Below are 7,445 nucleotides of genomic sequence, written 5' to 3'. Positions count from 1 at the left end.
TTTTGGGTATTTCCAACAAAATTTCACGATGGGACCGAAAAAAAAAATAGTCGCAAAAAAGCACCCTAGTACATATACAATGACCACGTGTTAATTTTTTTTAATATTCATAATGTTTTTCAAGTTAAATACTTTTTTCCAAGCTTCACCGATTTAGAAAAAAGCAGCAAAAAAATTATGAAAAATCAATGCGGTTGAAATTTGCACTTCACTGTACTAGAATGGCGTGGACTATACAACCGCATACCCAAAAATGTTCTAGAGATTCAGATAAAAAAGTTTAAAAACTTGTTGAATTTTCCAAAATTTTTTATAGTTTAAAACATTAATTTATATATCTTGATTAAAGCTTGGACAATATTTTTATGTAAAACTAACAAAAAAAAAATTAACTTGAAGAAAATTGTGAATATTTAAAAGCAAAATAATACGTGGTCACTTGTTTGAGTCACTGTATGTCATAGAGAATATTTTATAGCTTAAAATATGGCAAAAAAAAGGGTGCATTCTCTCTCGTACCCCCATATACATAATATTTATAAACAAACTGACACAATTTATTAAACCCATAATTTTGGTTTGTTGGGTTCACGTATGAATAATTACATAGGGACTAGAAATGTTAATTTTTCAGCTTTTTCCGATCCCGGGATTTTCGGTATGTCGTTGTCACAATCCCGGGATCCCGAGATTAGACCCGGGATTTACTTAAATCGAAAAAAATTGCTTCTATATTGTTTGAGCAGCTCTCCTACCATAAAATAAATAATAAAAAATGGGTTTGAAACCTACTTTTTTATTTAAAGTGGCGTTTTTATTTTTCTCTCTGATCGCAGGATTTATTTTGAACGACTTTGTAATTTCAAAGATATGATTAATTCCAAAAAATTATTTTAAAAAAATCAATGCCATATAGAATAAAAATATGGGTACCTAATGAAAGAGGAAATTCCTTTAGAATTAAAAAAAATAAAATCTTTATTATTATGTATTTATTTATAATATTTATTATTAAATAAAAAAAGAAATATAGGCAATACTGGACAAGAAAAGAAGTTTCTATTATTGCCATCAGTACAAATAAAAAAATGCCGAAAATTCCGTGATTATTTGCCAAGAATCCCGGAATTTTTGGGACCTTATAAAGGCCGGGATCCCGGGATTAACATTCCTGATATGGACGTACGTACAGTTGACAGTACGTTTGTTTGCAGACAATCAGGTGCCCATTTGTGTTTACGTCTGACGCGTCATGACGGCTGCCGTAGTCGTGTGGGTTTGTGCGTGACTCTTGATTGTTCGACTTAGAGAGCGTGGGTTGGCTGAAAGGGCTTTTTTGTAACTGTACTGTTCAATGAGCAATGAAAAACTTTACTAAGCTTAAATCCATTTTGAAAAACGTCACATAAAATACTTTGTCGGCATAAGGCTATGCATATAGACATATTCACCGATTTGGTAGCGAACCTTGGCCCAAACTTGTCATCGTTTGATGTGGTATGCTTTATTTATTGTTTTTGTATGCCAAGAATAGATAATGCAAAACACTTGCTTATTATTGTTGTTGCCCCTATGCAAGATGTATTATGTTTGTACATACATACTTGTAGATGATGCCTGTGGCGGACACCTCTACCGTGACAGCCTGTCATAAGGGTACAATAAGACTCTGTAGCACCGTTATACATTGATTGATTTTTTTGGTTTTTTTGCACTTTACCTGATGGCATTCAAGCTTTATGCTTTTTCTACTTTAATAGTGTACTTAATTTTGTGCGAATATGTTTTATGCTAGAATATGCAAATAATTTTTGATTTATTTTAATTATGCCTCAAAGAGCTGAATAAATGAAAAGCTTTGCAATGGAATGCGTAAATATGAATATGGAAAAGGTTGCCTTAGTACAGCAACTTAACAAATGCCACATATCGCTAGCTTAGAGAGAAAAGTTGCTAAGTCCACTTTTTATGAAAACTCATATTTTGTTGCAGGAGGCTAGAGAAATTAAAAATGCATCGTTTTATGTTTTCTCGTTTATATGCTCAGTGGTTAACGCTTCTGGTCTCTCCTGTAAGAACAATAATGGCGACCTAGTAACTGATGTCCAGAGCGTACTTAAATTATGGAGGGAACACTTTTCCGCCCTACTAAATGGCAGCAGCACAGAAAGTTGTGGAGAAGAAGAACCCGAGCCCGCAGTCGATGATGACGGAGTCGACGTTCCACCGCCTGACTATGACGAGGTACGTATAGCAATAACGCGGCTGAAAAACAACAAAGCCGCTGGAGCTGACAGCCTGCCAGCTGAGCTATTCAAGTACGGCGGCGAGGAGTTGATAAGGTGCATGCATCAACTCTTGTGCAGAATATGGTCAGATGAACGCATGCCCGACGACTGGAATTTAAGTGTGCTCTGCCCAATCCACAAGAAAGGTGACCCCGCCATTCGCGCCAACTACCGCGGGATCAGCCTTCTAAGCATAGGTTACAAGGTCTTATCGAGCGTGTTGTGTGAAAGACTGAAGCCCACCGTCAATGAACTGATTGGGCCTTATCAGTGTGGCTTTAGACCTGGCAAATCCACCATAGACCAGGTATTCACAATACGCCAAATCTTGGAAAAGACCCGCGAGAAAAGGATCGACACTCACCACCTATTTGTCGACTTTAAAGCCGCTTTTGACAGCACTAAAAGGAGTTGCCTATACGCCGCTATGTCTGAATTTGGCATCCCCTCAAAACTCATACGGCTGTGTAAAATGACGTTGAGCAATACCACCAGCTCCGTCAGAATTGGAAAAGACCTCTCCGAGCCGTTCGCCACAAAACGGGGTTTCAGACAGGGCGACTCCCTTTCATGTGACTTCTTTAATCTGATGTTGGAGAAGATAATAAGAGCTGCAGAACTGAACCGCTCAGGAACAATTTACTACAAGAGCGTGCAATTGCTGGCTTATGCCGATGACATCGACATCATCGGTAACAAAAACCGCGAAGTCTGTTCTGCCTTTTCCAAGTTGGATAGGGAAGCAAAGCGCATGGGTCTGGTGGTAAACGAGGACAAGACGAAGTATCTCCTGTCATCAAACAAACAGTCAGCACATTCGCGCCTTGGCACCCACGTCACTGTTGACAGTTACAATTTCGAGAAAGTAGAGAATTTCGTTTACTTGGGAACCAGCATTAACACCGATAATAATGTCGGCATTGAAATCCAACGTAGAATCACTCCTGCCAACAAGTGCTACTTTGGACTGAGTAGGCAATTCAGGAGTAAAGTCCTCTCTCGACGTACGAAAACCACGCTCTATAAGTCACTCATCATGCCCGTGCTGGTATATGGCGCAGAAGCATGGACAATGACAACATCCGATGAGGCGGCGGTGTTTGAGAGAAAGATTTTGCGGAAGATTTACGGTCCTTTACGCGTTGGCGACGGCGAGTACCGCAGACGATGGAACGATGAGCTGTATGAGCTTTACAACGATATGGACATAGTGCAGCGAATTAAAATACAGCGGCTCCGCTGGCTTGGTCATGTCGTTCGAATGGACACCGACGCTCCAGCTCTGAAAGTATTCAACTCGGAACCCGCTGGTGGTAGCAGAGGAAGAGGGAGGCCCCCACTGCGATGGAAAGATCAGGTGGAGAAGGACTTGGCTTCACTTGGCGTTTCCAATTGGCGTCAGTTGGCACAGAGGAGAAACGACTGGCGTGCTTTGCTGAACTCGGCCAAAATCGCTTAGGCGGTTACAGCGCCAAAAAAGAAGAAGAAGAAGGTTAACGCTTCTGACTTTGAACATCGAATACGCAGGTTCGATCCCTGCTGAAGTCTAGAAAAAAGAAGTCTGATCATGAGATGTGGTGATCTCCGAAATAGTGCTATAACTTCTACCGCTTAGACTTTGTTGCTTTTTCAATTTGTCGTAATAAACAATCGTGGTACAAAGCTCAATAAAAATATTAAAAAAAAAATAAAATGTTAACAATCCACAATAACATTGACAAAAAAAAGGAAAATTTGTTAAGTCAAAAAAAAATAATAATTAAAAATTCGATGTGCAGTTTTGCTTTGCTTTAAACAGGAAAAATGTTGGATTCAAAGTTTTGCGAAATACTTGAAGAAAATGGCTATAAGAAGTTTTTCTCCACTCCTGTACGATTTTTAAATTGGGACTTACCAATTTTTCACTCTAAGATAGCGATATGTATGTATGCTAATATTAGAAATAATTAACTATAATAATAGATTTTTGACTTCATGAAGGAAAGATCCATACAAATCGTTATCTGAATTGACAAAGGCCCTAACCAACATTTTTTCGAAACTGCGCTTTTCACAGATTTTGGTAGGGGTATTTGATATCTATAAAGTAAATCAATTTCTTACTTTAAAATTTCATGTGGCAACCCTATTTAGAAGTACGCTGAAATGTATATGTTCTGTGTATACATACAAAAAAATGCTGATTGAGTTTAACAAAATAAAAATTTATATTACATAGAAGCGTGGCAACCCTGATTGAAAGTATTTTGTTACCAAAGCTCTCACCAATACCTCCCATTTGATATGCATATTGCGATGGTTAAGATAAATTGTAGAGAATCGCAAATAAGTGGGAACATTATAAATATGCGATTCAAAATAGATGGCAACCCTGTTAAAAATATTTTTGAATTAGTGAGTTTTAAAATAGCTTCCACTTGATACTCATAAAAATTAATTTAACTAATTTCGAATATGTAATGTTTTACCAAATTGAAGCAGTAGTATAAAAGAAGAAGCAAAACGACTACTATAAAGATTATCTTCTAGTGTGATGGCATATTTTATCAGTGCAGTACTGCATGATCAAAAGTGTTTCCATTCAACCAAATTTACCATCAAGATGATTGGGAATATTTATGTTACATTCACATTCTCTTTGTGATTTTTCCCTAGCATTCAATGACACACTACATATTTGGTATTTAAAATTCTTAACCGACTTCACAAAAAGGAGAAGGTTTTCAGTTCGTCGGAATATTTTTTTTTTATGTATGAAGAAATTAACGATAATCTTAAATTTTTATATGAGAATTGAAGTCGGTTTTGTTTATTTGTTTAAAAATTACTTGTTAAAATCACACAATCACATTTTTGAAACGAATAAAGTGTAAATGAAATCGCAATCGATTCGATCATTATACAGCTCTACTACATAGATGTTTTTGTTGCCTTTTATACACATGTTTATGTGCATTGTTTATTGCATTTGATGGACTAAGTATTTTAGCTGTCTGGAAACAATGAATGAATTTCCATAAATCATTACAATATTAGTGATCTTCAAGGCAAATTGCAATTTCACACCAACTTATTTGTGAAAACTCTTCAAAAAAATACAAGTGCAGCTTACAAGATATTTATTAGAAAAACAAAATCGCCATATATATATTTATGTAAAATTTACATGTCTATAAATACCAATGCGATGATTTGCATTTCAAATGGTATACCCTGCAGACTGGATCCATGGTAATAGAAACTCAGGCACACTTTTGGCCATCAACCACAGCGGTTGCTTACAAATATGAATACATACATACATACAGATGTACCTAGTATGTTCGTGTAAATACTTTTGAGTAAGTGCATATGTATGTATGTGCTTAGGATTTACACACAATGCCGCAACGAAGCTACTCATCATTAATTACAACCAACGTCAAGAAGTGAATTGTCAGGTGTTGGCTGTCAATGCTGACATAAAATGACTTTTTAAGTTCCCCCAACCTGCAAAATCATAAATATGTATGAGGTGTGTACATATGTATGTAAGTGTGTTTGTGCATATTGAGCCGAACTTCTCAAAGCTGATTGCTGCCTAAAAACCACAGTGCCACAAATTCGCCAAAATCATCGCTTTTCAATCCACTAGAAACATACTTATATGCATAAATTTATGCATATATGCATACAAACATACAAATATACATAAATATGTACGTATGTAATTGCACACATAATGCCAAGGCTGCTGTTGTTACTTTGTTGCTTAATTTCTTTAAATTTCGCATGCATTACATGCATATATACATATGTATACACATTTTGTCTACGATCGTCGAATTTTGTATAAAAGAAACTACTTTTAAGTAGCTCCATCGATCAGCCAACTAGTAAATTCTTTTTATTTTACGTTATCGGTATTCGGTATTGCAAATTAATGCAATTGTTGGGTAAACAGTGGCAACGAAACATATCTTTTGCTTATACACATAGTATGTATGTATGTGTCTACTTATGCCCTGCAAAAATTGCGACTACTCCATGCATGCATGTAAAGAGTACTCCCTAAGGACCAAGGTGTACTCCAAAATTAACCACAATTCATATAAAAAATATGGTTCAATTAACATTGCGATGGCCTAGGGCAGGCCCATATACTCCACCGCTGCATTACATCAGAGTAGCACAAAACTACTCCAACATATTAACATTGGCATTGTTGTTACGCTTTTATTCTTCACTTCACAGATGCTTTTTCGAAATTAATAAAAACCAAAAACAAAAATTAAAATTTACATGTTGCCCCTGACGGCATTCGAACCCGAACATGCGGGGAGCTAACAACTAACAGCGAGCATCTCTGCACGTTCAGCTACAGCCAGACAGGTAAATGTGCTTTCAAATGTTCAACTTCAATCACATTTCGTTAAAACACGAGCAGTGATCGGGTAAAAAACAATAAGCTGGCGCAGAGACATGAGTTGGTACGCTACAGCATGACAGAGGAACACTTTTGTAAGTACTCCCATATACCAAACATAGACTACATGGTTCAACGATTTTTGCAGGGTGTTTCTCCTTTATCTTATCTGTTAAATGAATATTTCATGTAGGCATACATACATATATGTACAAACACAAATATACATATTTACATAACTGCTTAGTTACTATGTAGATTTAGGTGTGTCACAAATTTAAGATGAAGCAGAAGAACTTCTAGGTTTGATAAGTAATAGCTCACAAAATTCTCAGATTTAGCTGTTTAAAGGAAGGAGTTTTAGCGCAAAAGCTCGCATCGAAACAACCAATTGTAAGGGACCTACCCAATATGCAAAAAGCATTTTCTTAAATTTTCCCAATCTTTGAAAGATTCTTGATTTGCAACATTTTTCTCCAACACCTTTTCCAAGGCATGACTAAAATCGATACCCAAGCTTTTCTCTAGTGGAGCACTCAGATTATTTTGCATACAAAAAATTGCCATTTTGCTTGAGAATGGCTTGGTTTTGTCACTACTAAACTCAGCTTGTCGGCCAAATTTTATTTATTTTTTATTTTTGTTTCTCATACATTACATAACTAACAAGAGCTTGTGTATATCGTTTATTTTCTTCAGAAAAACAAAAAAAAAACAAGTAAGAGCAGCGCTGTCTTCGGCTATGCCGAAGG

Source organism: Rhagoletis pomonella, unplaced genomic scaffold (assembly GCF_013731165.1).
Source record: "Rhagoletis pomonella isolate Grant_MI unplaced genomic scaffold, Rhpom_1.0 Rhpom_scaffold_00006, whole genome shotgun sequence".
In the NCBI taxonomy this organism is placed as follows: domain Eukaryota; kingdom Metazoa; phylum Arthropoda; class Insecta; order Diptera; family Tephritidae; genus Rhagoletis; species Rhagoletis pomonella.
This window is presented reverse-complemented; position numbering follows the sequence as displayed.